Source organism: Nilaparvata lugens, chromosome X, assembly GCF_014356525.2.
Source record: "Nilaparvata lugens isolate BPH chromosome X, ASM1435652v1, whole genome shotgun sequence".
Classification (NCBI taxonomy): Eukaryota; Metazoa; Arthropoda; class Insecta; order Hemiptera; family Delphacidae; genus Nilaparvata; species Nilaparvata lugens.
Genome location: NC_052518.1, coordinates 73,173,265 through 73,193,545, shown reverse-complemented (window position 1 = coordinate 73,193,545; position 20,281 = coordinate 73,173,265). Strand labels below are relative to the sequence as shown.

The 20,281-nt window shown below is 37.5% G+C and overlaps 1 protein-coding gene and 1 long non-coding RNA gene across 4 annotated transcripts in view; both read left to right on the top strand.

The window, feature by feature from the left end:
• Nucleotides 1-20,281, top strand: part of LOC111060715 (rhomboid-related protein 2) — a 177,026-nt gene that overhangs the window by 103,445 nt on the left and 53,300 nt on the right. The gene's annotated exons all lie outside the window — the stretch shown is intronic.
• Nucleotides 6,804-9,587, top strand: LOC120354433. The gene is made up of 3 exons (XR_005573015.1): nt 6,804-8,491; nt 9,004-9,098; nt 9,556-9,587. It is a non-coding gene; the product is annotated as an uncharacterized LOC120354433 (long non-coding RNA).

The window sequence follows — 20,281 nt, the reverse complement described above, 5'->3', positions numbered from 1 at the left end:
CTGGTTTGTCATTGAACCAGGTTCTTCATGCTGGTCCCAAATTGCAGACTGACATTTTTGTTTTGTTAGTTAATTTTCGTTTGTTCCCAATCGCACTAACTGCCGACATTAAACAAATGTATCAACAGATATTAGTGGAGGATTCCTGCCGTCGTTATCAGTGTGTATTGTGGAGATTTTCGCCGGAGGATCCAATCGAAATTTATCAGCTCAATTGTGTTGTTTTTGGTGTTTCAAGCTCTCCATATTTGGCGCTTCGCACTGTCCACCAGCTTGTAGAGGAGGATGGAAATCGTTTTCCAGCAGCCAAGGCGAGAATACCAGGAGACATGTTCATGGACGACTTAGTCACATCTATCGCCACAGAGTCAGAGGCCGCGGATCTGTATCGTCAGTCCAAGCAGCTGTTTGAGGGAGGAGGTTTCTCGCTCACAAAGTGGACTTCAAATTCACCATCAATGTTGGAGAAATTCTCGGAGGAAGAAAAATCGTTTTCGTACAAGGATTTCGAAGCAGACAACTCCTTGGCTATCTTGGGATTGAATTGGCAACCTAGTACTGATCTGTTTCAGTTTTCAGTCAAGAGTGGTGAGGTCATCGCTACTAAGCATTCTATTCTGTCAGTGATGGCTCGTATCTATGATCCACTTGGTCTCTTGTCACCGTTTACTTTATTTCTAAAGTGTCTTGTCCAGAAACTGTGGAAATTATGAGTGGATTGGGATGAGAAGCCGCCTGAGTCTATATGCACTCTTTGGGAGAATTGTCAAAAGGAGTTGCCTCTATTGTTGAAATTTGCTGTTCCAAGTCACGTTGGTTTGTTTCAGGATTCTCACATCAGTTTGATTGGTTTTTGTGACGCTTCATTGTCTGGTTTTGGTGCAGTTATCTATGTGAAGTCGCAGAATGAGAGTGAGGAGCCAAGAGTTGTATTATTGTGTTCAAAGTCCAAGGTAGCACCATCTAAAGTTGTTTCAATACCTCGTTTGGAGTTGTGTGCGGCACTCTTGTTGGCAGAACTCATGAATTCAGTAGTCACTATTATTAGTGAACGTTGTCATGTGTCTCGTATTGTCGCACTCTCTGATTCTACAGTCACCTTGTGTTAGATTAATGCTCCATCCGCGAAATGGCAAACTTTTGTTGGTAATCGCGTCGCAAAAATACAGGATTCTTGTATACAGGGGTGGATGCAGTTGCTGGAATTGAAAATCCCGCTGACTGTTTGTCTAGAGGTTTATCACCAGTTGAGCTTGTGAACTTTCCATTGTGGCTCTCAGGTCCATCATGGATAGCAGAGGACAAATGCGATTGGCCCGTCCGAACTCAAATGGAAAAACCGTCAGTGTTGACAGTCACAAAATCTCCTGATTTTAACAGCAATGCAATATATTTATTGATTGGTCGTTGTTCGGATTATGGTCGCCTTTTGAGAATTGTAATTCTTGTTCTCAAATTCTTACGAATCTTACCCCAATCAGAAGAATCAGATTTCGATGTTGCTGAGAGGTATCTATATAAAGTGGTACAGAAGATACATTTTTCATCTGAATTTGTGCAATTAGAGAAGGGATAAGATTGTTCTATGCGCCTATGTTGCCTGTCTCCATTCATTGATAAAGGTGTGATTCGCGTCGGCGGTTGTTTGTCTCATGCTGGACTTGAATTTGAGACTTGTCATCATATGATCTTACCAAAATCCGACGCTTTCGTATCGATGTTAATTGATTATCATCACAAGAAGAATTGTCATGCTGGACCTTCATTATTGTTGTCCTTGATCAGACAGAAAATCTGGATACTGTCTGCTCGCTCTATTATTCGTATTTGTGTCTTTAAGTGTAATCGGTGTTTCCATATTCGACCTAGTAACAAAATTATATCCACTCCCAACTTAATAGTTGTTGTGATTGTTGCATTTTTTCTTTTGTGCTGTTTTTTGGTGTTGGTGTTTTGTACTTTTTGGCATGTCTGGATTTTTCCTTTTCTTGGTTTTTTCAGTTTTGTAACTTGGCTGAAAAATAGTTTTTCAGAGGCGGGGGTATGTTCTGGCCAGAGAACTCAAATTGTAGCGCCAGAATTCCAGACTGTAGTTCTGCCAATAGCAGGCTTGTGTTTGTGCCGGCGCAGACCGTCCTGCTGCTTTGGCATTGTGGATGTTTTTGTAAGTCTTGTCTGTCTTGTCTTGTCAGCCCATTCTTTTGCAAGAACAAATTTGTGTTTGTCTGTCATGTAATTTTCGATCAGAAATTTCTTGTAAATTGTTTGAGTGTCGTGTGTGTGAATTATGAATATAACAGCGTAAATAGTATTGAATTGAATTAATTTGAATCAGATTTGAATTTATAAAGAATCCAGTTTGAGCTTTGTTCAAAGCACAGTGTATAACCTGCAAGTTGAATGCAGAATCAACGAGAAGGCAGCCCGTAAGCAATAACCTGTCTATTCCCAGATTTCGTCCCACCCTGAACCTGACCAAAACACCCAGTAAAGGCTTCGAAGGGCAAGTAGTCAAGATTGGAATAAATTTGGTGAGTTTTTGCTCTTTTTTATTGTTCATTAATGCAGAGTTTAACTATACAAATAACCTGGCTCAAATTGAAGATTAAATTTTGCCCCTTGTTTGTATTGGATTATTTAAATAGTAAATTACAGTCCTCTGGTAGCTCTAGCCTGAGCTTTGTTCAGAACATTTTATGGTCCTCTGGGCCAGATAAATTTAAATTTGTAATTTGTTGATTAATTCACACACATTGGATTTAAGCAGTTTCATATTTGTCCAATGTTGGCATGTTGAGAATGGTCTGATCCATGCTCAACTCAAGTTTGTTGTAGCCTTGTTCTAAGAGCAAGGTTTCTTGTCAATTTGTATTTGTCTGAAATGAAATTTATTTCAGTTAAAATTATAATTTCCTGAAACTAGGCTCATTGTGCTCTTTTTCAGGAATTTGTTTGTTTGTTAGAATTTTGTATTGTCCATTTTTTATAGATGTTAGTGAAGGTTAATCACCAGCATGATTTTGTTTGTTCAATTCAACAAGTTATCGTTTGTTTGTGAGTTGTTGGAAGAACATTATCTAATCATATAGTTTTGTTTTCAGCAATAACTTATCTTGTGAATTGATAATCAAAGTTTAGCTTTGATAACTTACTACTCGTGATTCTTCCTTTCATCTAGTTTTGAACTCATTCTTGTTTTATTGTCTGTTGTTTGTATTGTCTGGGCTGAATTGTTTTGTGTATGAGTTCAAGATGGTGGAAAAATTACAGAAACAAATCAGGGTGCATCGCGCTAAACTAGAACAATTGTATGCCAGATTATAAAGAATTTATGACCTGTCTAAAAATGTCTCTGATCCAAAAGTTGCTGAGCAATTTTCAATCTTGTATCCTCGGGTGTCTCAGACCATTTCGGATTATGAAAAGAGAGAATTAGTGGTTAATGAGTTGGAACTTGAGTTGAATAAAGATCATGTTGTAGCATTCAACGACTCACACCTAGATCTGTTCCAGTATATTGAAGTAGTGGCTAACACTCTCAAACAGAAAGAGGCGACTGTCGCTATTGCTCAATCTTCGGCAGCTACAGCAGCTAGTTCACAGCCGGTCGTGTCCGAGTCAGTACTGCCTAAAATCGACCTTCCGAAATTTGATGGGAACCAGACTCAATGGTCGGTGTTTTATGAACTATTTAAGGCATTGGTACATGACAACAAGAATTTGAACGATCAGCAGAAGGTCCAATATCTTGTAAGTAGACTTACTGGACAAGCAGCAAATATTTGTCGTCATTTGCCACCATTGGCTAACAATTATCAAATAATTTTGCAGGCATTATTGACCCGCTATAACGATCCACAGGCGCAAGTCGATGCCTATTTCAAACAAATTTTTGAATTTCGTCCAATAAAATCAGAATCAAAGGCAGGTTGTATTGCGATTTTGGATGGGTTTTGCAGTTCAATCAATGCATTGAAGAGATTGCGACTCACTGATTTGTCAGAATCGATATTCCTCTATCATGGCTTGAGATTGCTGGATCCAAGTTCTCGTAGAAATTTTGAATAAAATCAGAATCAAAGGCAGGTTGTATTGCGATTTTGGATGGGTTTTGCAGTTCAATCAATGCATTGAAGAGATTGCGACTCACTGATTTGTCAGAATCGATATTCCTCTATCATGGCTTGAGATTGCTGGATCCAAGTTCTCGTAGAAATTTTGAATCGGCCGTCCGTGACAAGGCTATGCCAACTTATACCGATTATGTCAAATTCATTGAAAAGCAAATTAAGACTCTTCCTTCTGATGAGAAACAGATTGAATCTTTTAATATGAAGCACAAAAAGGATAATAAATCAAAGGTGTTTGTGGTTCAATCTAATGATTCATCTAACGAAGCATCTAGTAAAAATCCCAATGGTCTGAAGTGCTCAAAACCGGGTCATCGGTTAGTAGATTGTGCAAGTTTCTTGAAAATGACTCCTTGGGATCGTTATTGTTTGATTAAAGGAAAGTTTTGTTGTTTTCGTTGTCTTAATGTGGATCATTTGAGTAGAAATTGTCGTAGTAAAACTCAGTGTGCTCAATGTCGAGAATCTCATCATTCTTTATTGCACTTTTCCAGATAAAGTTCCAATGAAGGTGTTGCGTCCTCGTCGAACTCCAAGGCAGGTGGCACATCACCTATTAGTTGTTGTTCTACATCCAACGATGTAGAAAATTCGACCATTGTGTTGTCGACCGTCACTGCACATGTTCGAGATTGTAATGATCAGCTTTGTGATGTTCGTTTCTTGGTTGACACCGGGAGTCAGTGTCATTTTGTTACAGCCAAATTGTGTCGGCGTTTGAGACTACCATTCCAGCCCATGAAAACCGTTGTTCGTGGATTCGGTGGTGGTACTAGTGAAGTTCGAGGTCGTACTTGTGTGTTGATTCAGTCGAAGTTGGATCCTACCGTCAAGTTTTCGATGGATGCCACAGTGGTAAAATCATCGACAAGTTGCCTTCTTGTGAAATCGACAGATCCAAACTTCATCATCTTGAAAATCTCACACTGGCTGACGACAAATTCTACCTTCCTAGTAGAATAGATGGCATCATTGGTGCGGAGTTAGTTCCTCACTTGCTACGTGGGAGTCCTAGTACAGGTGAATCGCACGAATTGATGACTGTTAATAGTGTCTTTGGTCACATTCTGATGGGGAGAGCGCCGATTCTCACTTCAACAACAAATGTGTCGAATTGTTTTACAGCCATCTGTAGTCCATTCGTTAGTAGTCCATCGTTGGATAGTTTTGTGGAAGGTTTTTGGGAGTTGGAATCGTGCCCTGCACCAAGCTGTCAACTGAAACCGGAAGAGTTGGAGTGTGAGGTAAATTTTCGGAAGTCTGTACATCGTGTGAATTCTGGTCGTTTTGTTGTTGCCTTGTCATTTGCGGAGCCGCCCAGAAGCTTGGGAGATTTGTATGCTGTCGCCGAACGCAGACTGCTGACTTTGGAGAGATGACTAGAGCTTGACAGCAATATTCGTATTCCATATCATGAAATATCGATCGATTTCCTACGTCAGGGTCACATGTCGTTTGTAGCAGATCAGACAGACCGAGGTGGTTACTACATACCGCATCATGCCATCGTGAAAGCAAGCAGTACTACCACGCCCATCCGAATTGTATTTGATGCTGGTTCCAGAACATCATATGGTTTGTCATTGAACCAGGTTCTTCATGCTGGTCCCAAATTGCAGACTGACATTTTTGTTTTGTTAGTTAATTTTCGTTTGTTCCCAATCGCACTAACTGCCGACATTAAACAAATGTATCAACAGATATTAGTGGAGGATTCCTGCCGTCGTTATCAGTGTGTATTGTGGAGATTTTCGCCGGAGGATCCAATGGAAATTTATCAGCTCAATTGTGTTGTTTTTGGTGTTTCAAGCTCTCCATATTTGGCGCTTCGCACCGTCCACCAGCTTGTAGAGGAGGATGGAAATCGTTTTCCAGCAGCCAAGGCGAGAATACCAGGAGACATGTTCATGGACGACTTAGTCACATCTGTCGCCACAGAGTCAGAGGCCGCGGAGCTGTATCGTCAGTCCAAGCAGCTGTTTGAGGGAGGAGGTTTCTCGCTCACAAAGTGGACTTCAAATTCACCATCAATGTTGGAGAAATTCTCGGAGGAAGAGAAATCGTTTTTGTACAAGGATTTCGAAGCAGACAACTCCTTGGCTATCTTGGGTTTGAATTGGCAACCTAGTACTGATCTGTTTCAGTTTTCAGTCAAGAGTGGTGAGGTCGTCGCTACTAAGCGTTCTATTCTGCGCCGGCGCAGACCGTCCTGCTGCTTTGGCATTGTGGATGTTTTTGTAAGTCTTGTCTGTCTTGTCTTGTCGGCCCGTTCTTTTGCAAGAACAAATTTGTGTTTGTCTGTCATGTAATTTTCGATCGGAAATTTCTTGTAAATTGTTTGAGTGTCGTGTGTGTGAATTATGAATATAACAGCGTAAATAGTATTGAACTGAATTAATTTGAATCGGATTTGAATTTATAAAGAATCCAGTTTGAGCTTTGTTCGAAGCACAGTGTATAACCTGCAAGTTGAACGCAGAATCAACGAGAAGGCAGCCCGTAAGCAATAACCTGTCTATTCCCAGATTTCGTCCCACCCTGAACCTGACCAAAACACCCAGTAAAGGCTTCGAAGGGCAAGTAGTCAAGATTGGAATAAATTTGGTGAGTTTTTGCTCTTTCTTATTGTTCATTAATGCAGAGTTTAACTGTACAAATAACCTGGCTCAAATTGAAGATTAAATTTTGCCCCTTGTTTGTATTGGATTATTTAAATAGTAAATTACAGTCCTCTGGTAGCTCTAGCCTGAGCTTTGTTCAGAACAATAATTATATTAGAACTTAGTTGCATATTTCCTATAATATAAAATACATTGGACTAGAGTTGACTTTAATGAAATGATGACTAATTTTGAACTGAAAATATTTATAACTAATAAACAAACTGATACAAGTTGCTAAACACACATGTTCCACACGTGTGGAAAATAGCAACTGATTCGCCACATCACCCCCCCTCCGGGCAGACGATTTCTCCAACTTAAATTTTAAAGTTGACTCTATTTGGCACACTATCTGGTCCTGGAACAGGTTGGCAAAAAACGTGGCTGCATGTGGACAGTTCTTTGAATACGAAAACGCCTGGTTGACCATGTCTTGTTGATGGAATTGGGGGTAAGTGAGACATGAATTCTCTTAAGCTTGAAATAAAGCTGTTGGAAATGTCAAGGTTATCGTTTTGTGGGTTTGAAGAGAGCAGCTCATAAGGTAAACGAAAAGTCTCTCTATAGGAGATGTAGTAGCCTTGGAGTGAAGCATCGGGGTCGAGGTTTCCCTGTAGATACATCACAGAGCACAGTAAGTGGTGATCCAGGAATGGGTACACGTTCCTATGAAAGAGAAGAATTCTCTGGTGTTATCTCCTGAAGTTCTTCATTAACTCCTTGAGATCTGACCATTAACTCATAATATTGCTTCAACTGCTCAATACGTGAAAGTGTATCAGCAAGAATGTTTTGGGTACCTTCGACTTATTGTATATCCGTTAAAAACTCCGAGATGAAAGATGATTGGTTGAGTTGAATTGGTGAAAGTTTTTACGGGTCTATTCGAAAGCATAGATTGAGGCTTGTGGCCTGTGTAGATAGTGAAGCGATGTCCTTCTAAGAGGTGGCGAAAATGCTGTACCGCTACATAAACAGCAAGTAGCTCGCGATAGTATACTGGCCAGATGCTGTAATTGTGAATTGTAAACTGTTAACGTCGAGCAGAAATTTGTTTAGACATCGATTTTTGGACGTACATTTGTTTGCCGTCCGTATAATTTCTACGAGATTGAATGGAACTTGACAAAAACATGATACACACATCATATCGCACTATGAGATCATTAGTGTAGTAACTCAAAAATTGTCAATTTCGAGTTTTTGGCATTTTTGAAAACTATATATGATACTCTATCTATTCCATTGAAAAAAATCTAGAAATTTCAAATTTCAAATTTGTGTCAAGTCATTATTGTATCATTTTGAGTTACCGTAGTAGTGCACCAAGTGCAGATGATTCAAGAGAGCGCTAGTGTATCTTTTCGAGTTACCACACTAATGATTTGTTGTCTGATATAATAATTTTCAGTTACCACAGCTGCTGATTATGTTCCATTTCTGTTTTGACTTTCGGTAAACGTGTTGATTCGAGGTTAGGCTTTTGTAAATATTCTAATCTTTTAAAACTTGAAGTAAAATAAACAAAAACGGTTTCAGCAATAACAAAGTGACTATGAAACAATGTATCATCCAGCAATAAGTGATCGTATAAAATTAATATACAATTAAGTATCATCAACTTTGAATAAAAACAAGCATGGTGAACATGATGAATCTGCTTCTCCTGGATCATCAAAAAAGTTAGAAGATTTACAGGTAAGCTTAAATGAATGGACTTTTCTATTTCCTTTCTAAATAAGAGTTTATTGTCAAGCTGATTCTTTATTCATTTAACGAATTTGATGAGTAATCTTTCATCAATAAGTAGGCTATACAGTCTAAAAGACTAATATGCTCCTACTAGTCTGTTGAGTTATTCTTTTGTTAAATCCATTATCAATACAGGTAAAAACATGTGAGCGTTTCACAGAGACGCTTATTTCAAAAAAATAACTGAAAATCAAATAGAAACTAAAGTAAACAACAAACTGATTTAGCAATATAATAACTGAAGCATGAGGAGATCTGTAATGTACGGTATAACTCACAAGAGATTGTAAACTGTAGTTTATCTACTTGAGGAAGCCACAGACAATGAGAAATTTGGCTTCTGGAAAATCTTCCAAGCTTCTATCATTCCAAAATAATTCGAGCTGAAAGGTAAGGAATAGAAAATTACCAGTTGATTTATAAATATCCATTAACCATGTATGTTGGCTCTGTTCCAGATTCAAGGATTGTTGACTGATTGCTACAAAACTGCTACATTCGCTAATCTTGATGATGTTCCCATTATCAACGTGCCTTCATTGGAAGTTGAAAAGTAAGTTTTTTTTTAATTCATCAACATTAGTGATTAGATCTAAATAGATATGTTATAAATTCATAGACAAAGTAAGAAAACCTTTCTGGTATTTTCGATAAAGGATGCATCTTCATTGGTTATACGAATGCCTTTTTCTGTGTTAGAGGAGCATTTCTCATCATTTTAAGAAAGATTTGGCTAGAGTAGAAAGTGGGAATATTATGCCCCCTAATCATTATCAAAGCTGATTAAATTACATCAATAGAAAAGCATTCATACACTCATAGATTCATAAACTCATGCTGAATTTAATTACGCCAAATATCGACAGAAATTGAGGAAGAATACATTTATAATTGAAGAATTTAATAATTTGTAAAATTAGAAGTGCATGAGATATGTAGTAGATGAATAAGTGATTTATCATGTATAATGAATCTTCCCTAACAGTCTATCTTATCTTTCTCTGTTCCAGATACAAGATTACCAATCAACTGAATCAGCAATGGATAGAAGTCTGGCAAAAGTTAGTTACTTTACTCTACTTTCGCTGGCTCTACAGTCCGGTGTGGACCTTGGCCTCCCTCACGATTTGCCTTCATGCTTCTCTGTCTTCACCGGAACTCCAAACATCTACATCTTATCGTGTTCAGTGAAGTTTTTGAACTAGTGCTTTAAATAGTGGAGGGAGCCGAACTCTCAAGGCATACTGAATGCACTTGAATCAAGAGACTTTTTCATTTAGGTTAAGTTTTATCAGTTTCATCCCCATTTTACCCGTCATGTGTCGTTCTGAGGTCGGTTCACGATTGGTCTGCTGCTTCCATGATGCCTCTCACTGACATGTCAGCTCGCTCGCCCTCAAGTAGGTATGATTATTTCAATAATAGTAATAATGACGCAGGTATGTTTCTAGCAAATAAGCTCCACTCTTTCAAAAAATTTCAAGGCTGCTCACCTTAACGTACAATCCCTCAGCTGCCACATTGATGAACTCAGAGCAATCTTCCGTTTTCAGGACTTCAATATAATCGGAATTTCCAAATCATTTTTGAAGCCTAGTATTTCATCAAATTTTGTTGCATTGCCTGGATATAATCTTTTCCGGAATGATAGATTAAATAAAGCTTGTGGGGGTGTAGCAATTTATGTAAAAGATGGTATCAAAACAAAAGTTTCAATCACATCTAAACAAGAGTAATGTTCCAGACCAGAGTTTATGCTACTTGAATTATCCTTATCTAGTACTGATAAATTACTCGTTGGTATCTGTTATCGCCCACCAAAAATAGGTCATTTCACAGATTTCGAAAATGCCTTGCTTTCTCTTATGCCTTGTTATAACCGTATACCAGTTATGGGGGATAAGAACACCGACTTGAACATGACAAATCGTAACTTTGACTACTTTCAACTGATACGAAGTATCAGGAACTGACTACAATTTTCCAATGCCTAAACATGACTGTTTTTCCTCTCGATCCAACTCAGCATACTAATGAATCAGACCTTCTCATTGTTAGTGATCCCAATGAGGTTGTTCAAGCAGGCCAAATCTCAGTCCCAGCTATTTCTAGACATGATTTGATCTACTGTGTACTTTCCCATAAGATACCCAAGCCAGAACAGAAAATTATCACTTATAGAGACTTCAAAAACTTTGATGAAGCCGCCTTCCTGACTGATGTGGCTCAGACTCCATGGCATCAAATTGAAGCATTACCCTCACTTGATGACATGGTCAAGACTTTCGAGAATTGGACTTTGACTTTCTATGACAAACATGCACCTTATGTGACAAGGAGGATTAATAGTAAACGACGAGTACCGTGGATGACTGAAGACATTCTTAAGACGATGGGACGTAGAGACAAAGCACATAGAAAATTTAAAAAGACATTTGACTTGAACAGTTTGATTGAGTATAGGAGCCTTAGAAATAGAGTTAAACAGGAATTACGGAACTCAAAGATTAGGTACTTGAATTCGTTTATGACAAACAATAGACAAGACTCTAAATCACTCTGGCAGGGAATAAAAGAATTCAGGCTTGGCAAACAGAAATCGAATCCCCAAATTGACTTACCATTGAACAATATAAATGACCATTTCGTTTCACACTCTAACCAACGTGACGAAGTTGTCATTGCTAATCATATCGATGATCTTGAAGAGCAGGTTACAAACTTAGATTTACCAATTACTGATCAATTTCATTTCCATCCATTCTCAGAAGAAGACACTTTCAAAGCAATTCAACGTATTCATAGTAATGCTATGGGTGTAGACAAAATTCCTATTAAATTTATCAAGAAGATGTTATTTGCTGTTTTACCAACCATTACATACATTTTCAACAAGTCACTTGAAGAAGGCAATTTCCCTGAAAACTGGAAGTTTGCTCTGGTTCGCCCTCTAAATAAAGTTCTATTACCCAATAAAGTTGAGGATTCTAGACCAATCAGTATTCTACCTGCATTGTCCAAAGTGCTAGAAAGACTCATTCATGCTCAAGTTGTAAAATTTCTAGACAAGAATAGTAAGCTTCATAACTTCCATTCAGGCTTTAGGAAATTCCATTCAACTGAGACAGCTCTGCTTTGTGTCACTGATGATATAAGGTTAGCTATGGACCAAAGAAAATGTACCATCCTCACCCTATTTGATTTTTCTAAAGCATTCGATACTGTTGATCAAACAGTCCTTTTGAATAAGTTGGCTATTCTTGGTTTCAGTCACAACTCGTTAGTTTGGTTCAAATCCTATCTATTAGGTAGGAAACAATGTGTATCTGTCTGTGACAAAAAGTCAACTTGGAAAAACGTTATGCATGGAGTACCACAAGGTTCAATTTTAGGCCCTCTCCTCTTCACTTTGTATGCTAATGATCTTTCTTCTATTATCAAATTCTCCAGTTTCCATACTTATGCAGACGACCTTCAAATCTCTTTAAGCTGTCCCATAACAAAAATTATGAAACAGTTGGAATAATGAATCAGGATATCAATTCGATAGTGGAATGGACAAAGAAAAATGGCCTTAAGTTTAATCTCATCAAAACACAACCCACTATAATTGGATATTCTCGTCTTATAAATAATATTGACCTTGAATCGATTCACAAAATTAGTGTAGACGGTAATGACATTCCTTACTGTAGCTCAGTTAAAAATTTAGGCATTATTATGAATAATACTCTTGACTGGTCAGAACAAGTGAACAAAACTTGTAAAAAGGTATCCTCCCTAGAAACATTAAATTATTATTGGTTCAATCTCTCATCTTCCCACATTTAATGTATTGTAATTCTGTTCTTAACGATATGCAAGTCACTCTGAATGATAAACTACAGTGTTGCCAAAATTATTGTCTATGTTTCATCTACTCTCTCCAACGCCATGATCATATCACCCCAGCCCACATTGCTAGTTCAACATTAAAGCGTCCCAATCAAAGGCGTTTTCGAATAGTCAAGCTTGTTAGAGATATCTTGAAATACGGTAATCCGAACTATTTTAAAGATGATTTCAAATTTGTCTCTGAAGGTAGGAGGATATAGGGTATATATAGAAGGTATGCTTCACATACTAGAACCGGAGAAAAGTACTTCAAGGATACCCAATCATCGAACTACTATTTTCACAAAATCCTTCTTAGTCAGTGCCTGTCGTGCATGGAATGCACTTCCTGTTTCTATCAGGTGTATCGAGAGCAGAGCGAGCTTCATCCTGACTTTGAAAAAACATCTTTCGGAACAAATGACTGAAACTGTCCGGCCCTAGAACGATCACATGACAACCATCCCTCACCCATTCCACCAATATAAACCTTTAAACCTGTTATAGAACGAATTATATATATATATATATATATATATATATATATATATATATATACAAACACATTATATTACATTACATATACACATATTATACATATTATATTACATTATTATATATATAAACACATTTTATTTCAATTATCCACTGCATACTGCTGTATATTACTGAAAGTTGATAATCTACTTTCAGCCTACTTCATTTTATTAATCAATTATTTGATCTTATCTACCTATATAATTATTTTACTTTATCAATTTTCTGTTTTTTTTCTCTTAAATATTCATATTGATTAAAACTTTTACAATATCTCCATTAATAAATAAATCCTTAGTTTAAATAATGAAATTAACGTTCTGGTAGAGAGTTAGTGGGGAGGATATTTTTAATATTCTTTCCGAAGAATGGACATTGATATGTCCAAAGCTCCGCCAATTTATGTAGATGCATAACAATATAATTATTATCTATAGTTATTATATTACAAATTGCTTTTTCATATCATATACAGTTCAATAATAATTATTTTCCTATTGTATATTATGTAAATTCATCTATAATTTTGCTGTATTGTAAGCTATTGTATATAAGTGTATAAGCCAGTATATATTGTAATCTACATAAATAAAGTACTCAATCAATCAATCAATCTTCTGCCTTTCTCCTCCACGCCCGCACTCCCATGATGTGCAAGTCCTCCTCCACATCCCTTAACCACCTCTTCCTTGGTCTTCCACGTTTTCTAATCCCCATCATTCGTGCGTTTATCAAGTTGTTGGGTAACCTGTCTATTCCCATTCTTGTCACGTGACCGAGCCACCTTATTCTTTGCGCTTTGATGAAACGCACAATGGCCCATATGAATAAAACCAGAGCAAATGCTCATGAGCAAAAGCATGGAGCATAAGGTTTTGCTCATGAGCAAAAGGTAGAAGCAAAAGCATTTGCTCATTTTTATATGAATAAGCTTTACCTTATGCTCCTGAACTCTGGTGCAAATGCTCACGTATTTTAGAGATTTTTCATCTGCCGATTCGCTTTTGTAGCCTTAGTTTGTTTTTATAGCTCACGGAAGCGCTAAATATGCAAGTAGGGTGCACCGCTTGTGTTTGTGTCGTCTATTCTGTTTTCTATTTATGAATAGAGTTTTAGGTTAGTTGAGTTTAGAATTTTGAAATAATAGTGTGAAAAAATGTCATCTCTATAATAATCTTCAGCATATTCTTATAATATCAATAGCCTTCTTATAATCGTCCACACTCTCATCTTCTTAAATGCCTATCTCCTATTTTGTGATGGCTATCTTTATAACAGGTAGCTATCTTTTGTATTTATTCTTTTGTAGGGATAATGGTGATATATATAATGGTTGAATCTAATAAGAGTTTTATAGTTCTCAACTATTGGTTGTGATCGTATCTGGTATAGTTTCCTCTTCCTCATACGGATTAGTTGAGCCATTTTACTATGAGCAAAAGGTGATAAGCTGCTCTAGACTAGACTCACCTTTTTTGAAGCATTTGCTTCAAAAGTTGAGCAAATGTTCTAGTTTATTCATACAATTTTGAGCAAAAGCTTTTATTTTTGAGCAAATGCTCAAACTATTTTTTTGATGAGCATGAGCAAAAGGTTTTGCTCACGTTTATTCATAGAAAATGAAGCAAATGCTCCATATTTTAGAAGTATAAGCAAATGCTCAACTTTATTCATATGGCCCAATATCTTCTTCATTCAAGAACACGTTCACCTCTGTGTTACTCCTTGCTCGCCAACCTTCCGCCGTTCTCATTGGTCCCAACACTCTTCTTATAGTCTTCCGTTCAGAGATTTGCAATGCATTAATTCCTTTAACATTTGATGTCCATGCCTCTGCGCCGTAGGTCACTGTTGGTCTGATAAGGGTTTTGTAAATTTTCAATTTCGTTCCTCGAGAAAGGATCTTGGACTTCATTAGTCTTAAGTTGGCGAAATACGCTCTATTTCCAGCCAAGATTCTGCTATGAATATCCTCTTTTATCCTATTCTCTTAATTGATTATAGTGCCTAGATATTTAAATTCCCTCACACCATTTAGCTGTAGACCCAGACTTGTAGTATATGTTATATGTCTTCGTCTATCTTCTGTAGTCATTTCGAGGTACTTAGATTTTTCTGTGATAATATCCAGACCTATTTTCTTTCCTTCTTCTTTTAATACTCCCAACATCTCCAGTAGGTTTTGTTTTGCCCGTGAAATGAGTACAATATCATCTGCGTAGGCACATACTTGGTCCGATTTATATGTAGTGTTGCCATTTATCTTTAGAGCTTGGAGAACCGTATTCAACGCCAGATTAAATAACACTGCTGACAAAGTATCTCCTTGTCTCACACCGCTTGTTAAAGCCAAGGATCTACTACAACTGTTCTCTATCTTGACACAGGAATGAGCATTATCCATTGTAATGAAAATTAACTTTCAGTTTTTGTGGTATTCCGGCATTCATGAGAACTTTTGGCAATATATTTCTATTGATAGAATCAAAGGCTTGCTGGAAGTCTACAAACATGCAGTGTAGATTAACAATGGTTAAGTTCAAAGCCACTGATCGGTGAGTGAACGATGAGAACGGTGAGTGAGCGTGGCTCTGAACGAACCACTGTTTGATCGTTGAACGATGCATAGACTCACATGCAGTGCTACTGTACTTGGAATTGAAATCCAAGGGGACAAACTGGAAGATTATTACATACTAAAGATCTTTGAAATCTATAATATTACAAATATATATATATATATATATATATATATATATATATATGTAAAAGAATTAACCGGGTACATCCGTTTGTTTTGACTTACTTGAGTCTGACGTTTCATCGCCATCGCAGACGACATCTTCTGAGGGTGGCATCGAAATCCACACTGAGTCCTAGGTATTCTTTCTGGGTCGAAGAGCATACCTCCTACCCCCTCCCTCCACTTGCTTGTGTTGGCGCTGTTGGGTGAGTGAAATTCCAGGAATGTTGTCTTGTTTTGGTGACAATGGTGCTGTAACGGGTTTCATTGTACCAGGTACTGGGCGTTTGGTATTCAAAATTAACTTCCATAAGGGAGACACGTTGAGGCTGTCGTCTCTTTTATTTAGAGAGCCTTGCTTTTCGATTTCAAACGCCTCTCTCACAATCCTGACTTGAAAATCTCGAATGCTGGCTATTTGTTTGGAATTCATGAAATTTATTGTATGACCAGTATTTTTCACATGGTTATATAGGGCTGAGGTTGATTGTTGATTTTTTATGCTTAATTTATGTTCATCTATTCTAGCAGAGATTCTCCTATTTGTTTGGCCTACATATTGCTTGTCACAGTTCAGGCAGGGGATACTGTAGACTCCTTGGTTTTCTAGCTCCAGTCTGTTGATGGGTTTTTTTTAAAGATTTGGGAAATGAGTAGATGGGGTTTGAATAATGGTTTGATTTTGTGGGTTTTCAGACTCAAGTAAGTCAAAACAAACGGATGTACCTGGTTAATTCTTTTACATATAATATATCCATCCGCGAAACACTCAAATGTAATATTATCAATCTCCACGGGGAGAAAGTGTTCCATCAAACTAAAGTGTTCGAGAAACTCCATTTAAAAAGGACGACGTTGTTGTGTGATTTGAGGTTTCTGTGCAATTGTCGTGACAGTGATGTGCTCCCCACGTTTACCAAGTTATCATATCATACAAAAAATTTCAAAACCAATAGTATCCTCCATAAAGCTAGTAGAGCATTACTAATTGAAAATATTTGTCGTGTTAGAAAACAACTCAGCACCATAGAATCAGAGCTAATTACGATCCACATAAACCTTAGCAACTTACTTCACCCCCTTATCTGGCAGCAACTTGACCAGTTGGTAAACTTTCGAAAAGAAACAGACCACCTCCTTAAAACTAGAAAACTTGGAAAGAAATTTGATAAATTACAATTTAAGAACAAAAAGACTAGGATAGTAACAACCAAAAACAGCAGTGAAAAGAATATTCATAATCTCTCAGACTACAAACTCTCTGAAGTTGAGGAAAATGTATTACAAAAAGGTTTCAATTTTGCTATTGCCCCAAAAAGTCTACCCCATGAACAAATAATATCTAGTATAGAGCCCAGCCTTGAAAAATTAGACCAACTTGAAGCAGAGGAAATAAGACAAGAAGTTTTCCATATTTTGAAAAAATCCAAACCTCCTCAACCAAACTTGGATAGAGCAGAGCTCTCTGCTTTGAAAGACTTAACCTCAATAGTCATTCTACCAGCCGACAAAGGTAACGCCACAGTAGTTATGAACAGGAGTGAATATGATGAAAAACTAGACAATATCCTCAAACATGCAGCCTACAAGCTTGTTCAAAGAGATCCCATCACCTACCTAGAAAAAATCACAAAATCAAAAATCAAAGCCTCAGACATAGATGTAGACAGCCAATTGAAATTAATTCCAAGAGAAAAATCCAGCAGATCCCCAAAAATCTATGGTCTTCCTGAAGTCCATAAGGAAAACACACCCTTGAGACCGATCGTCAGTGCAATTAACTCTCCCACTCAAAAATTAGAAAGATACTTAGCCGGCCTTATCCAGCCCATAATAGAAAAATCCCAGTCCTATGTGAAGAATTCATACGATTTTATCAGCCAGGTGGAAAATATAACTCTCAACTCGGGGGATATACTAGCCAGCTTGGACGTCATCTCTCTATACCCCAACATCCCAGTCGACGAAGCCCTCTCCATCATGAAACAGAACAAACACTTTCTCTAGATCAACAGTAGAGTTGACTAGCCACTGCTTGAAAAACACATATTTCATACACAAAAATCATTATTACAGGCAAATTGAAGGAGCACCAATGGGATCATCTCTCTCTCCAGCCATAGTAAACCTTTTCATGACACATTTTGAAGAAGAAGCCTTGAACAAAGCTTTTTTCAAACCGAGCGCATCTGGAAAAGATATGTTGATGATATTTTCATAATTTGGCCTCATGGTGAAGAGAAACTATTGGAATTTCTACAGCAGCTAAATGAAATACACCCTAAAATCCAATACACAATAGAAATAGAAAAAGAGTCATATTTACCCTTTTTGAACGTTCTATTGATGAGACAAACCGATGGAAGTTTGAACTATTCAGTATACAGAAAGCCCACCCACACTAACAGGTACTTACATTTCCAATCACATCACCACCCGGCTCAATCCTCCTCAGTTATAAACAGCTTAATCTTCAGATCTCTTCATCTCACCAATGAAAAAAGGAGAGAAGAAGAAATTAAGACAATGACTAACATTCTCAAATCCAATGGCTACCCAACTACAATCATTCAAAAATCAATAGTAAATAATCTGTCTCCACTTAAAAAAGGGAATCAACAAGAAAAAGAAGAATATTTTGAAAAAACTGTACTCCTCCCATACATCAAGGGCACCGCAGACAGAATTGGAAGAGTATTAAAAACCCACAAAATCAAACCATTACTCAAACCCCATCTACTCATTTCCCAAATCTTAAAAAAAAACCATCAACAGACTGGAGCTAGAAAACCAAGGAGTCTACAGTATCCTCTGCCTGAACTGTGACAAGCAATAGGTAGGCCAAACAAATAGGAGAATCTCTGCTAGAATAGATGAACATAAATTAAGCATAAAAAATCAACAATCAACCTCAGCCGTATATAACCATGTGAAAAATACTGGTCATACAATAAATTTCGTGAATTCCAAACAAATAGCCAGCATTCGAGATTGTCAAGTCAGGATTGTGAGAGAGGCGTTGGAAATCGAAAAGCAAGGCTATCTAAATAAAAGAGACGACAGCCTCAACGTGTCTCCCTTATGGAAGTTAATTTTGAATACCAAATGCCCAGTACCTGGTACAATGAAACCCACTACAGCACCATTGTCACCAAAACAAGACAACATTCCTGGAATTTCACTCACCCAACAGCGCCAACACAAGCAAGTGGAGGGAGGGGGTGGGAGGTATGCTCTTCGACCCAGAAAGAATACCTAGGACTCAGTGTGGATTTCGACGCCACCCTTAGAAGATGTCATCTGCGATGGCGACGAAACGTCAGACTCAAGTAAGTCAAAACAAACGGATGTACCCGGTTAATTCTTTTACATATAATATATCCATCCGCGAAACACTCAAATGTAATATATACATTTGAGTGTTTCGCGGATGGATATATTATATGTAAAAGAATTAACCGGGTACATCCGTTTGTTTTGACTTACTTGAGTCTGACGTTTCGTCGCCATCGCAGATGACATCTTCTGAGGGTGGCGTATATATATATATAAACCGGATACACATGACACGGATAGATTAAAAACACTTGAAAACTTACATTTGAACGAGAATTTTCGGGGAGCTGGGCCCCCTTTGTCAATCAACCAGGAAGTGAAGTGGTGCAGATTTGAACATTCTAATGGTCGTGACCACAGAGACGGGGTAGAGATGTTGTGTAGACCATAGAGCACAGAGCCCTAAACCTCCGGATCAACAATCACAGGGCTTCCTTTAAAAATTATACTTCCCTACCCATCCCCACCCATGGCTCTGAGCACAACAAGAACTTTGACCAATGCTTCAAAGTCAAAGTCCTTGCCACTCTCCCTCCCACAGCCCTCTCCATAGATGTCAAGACCAGAGAATTGGCTTTTATTTTGGTGCTTGGAGCTGCTTCCAGTCCTGGTCTTAACAGACAGCAATAGCACCATAACTATCAACTCTACACCAACTGTCCAATCAAATTGAAATAAATTTCATCATATATAAGAAATTTGACAGCTATCAATTATATAAAACATTTTTAATAAAAATAAAAATAAATTTAATTCATTTCTATAATTCCATTTTCTAATTTTATTCTACTTCATTTCAGATTTCTAATTTTAAATCTCCTCTTTTCTATTAATTCATAATCTACACCTTTCCTTATCCATAACCCACTCAAATTTGAAATCTCCCGCTTGTAACCCATCAAGGCCGTACTCAGAAAAAAATTTCGGGGCGGGTTGTGATACTAGGCAGAGTCCGGAAGGCCCAATAAAACCTTTTCCAGATAATTTTGTTTTTATTGACAAAATGAAGCTTTGATGGGCTTGCCCCTTGGACCATTTCCATACAAAACCGTTTGATGTTCTCTTTGGCAGGCTCAAAAAGGTGCTCATGGCATTAAATAAACTATGTATGAAAGATAATTTCAATATAATTTTCCCCGTTATGTGGTCTGTGGTGGATAGGAAAATGAAAAGATAGACAATACAAATAGACTTAGCATTGTTTATTGCATTCTGCACCACAGAATTGTGTATGTAGAAAATAACAA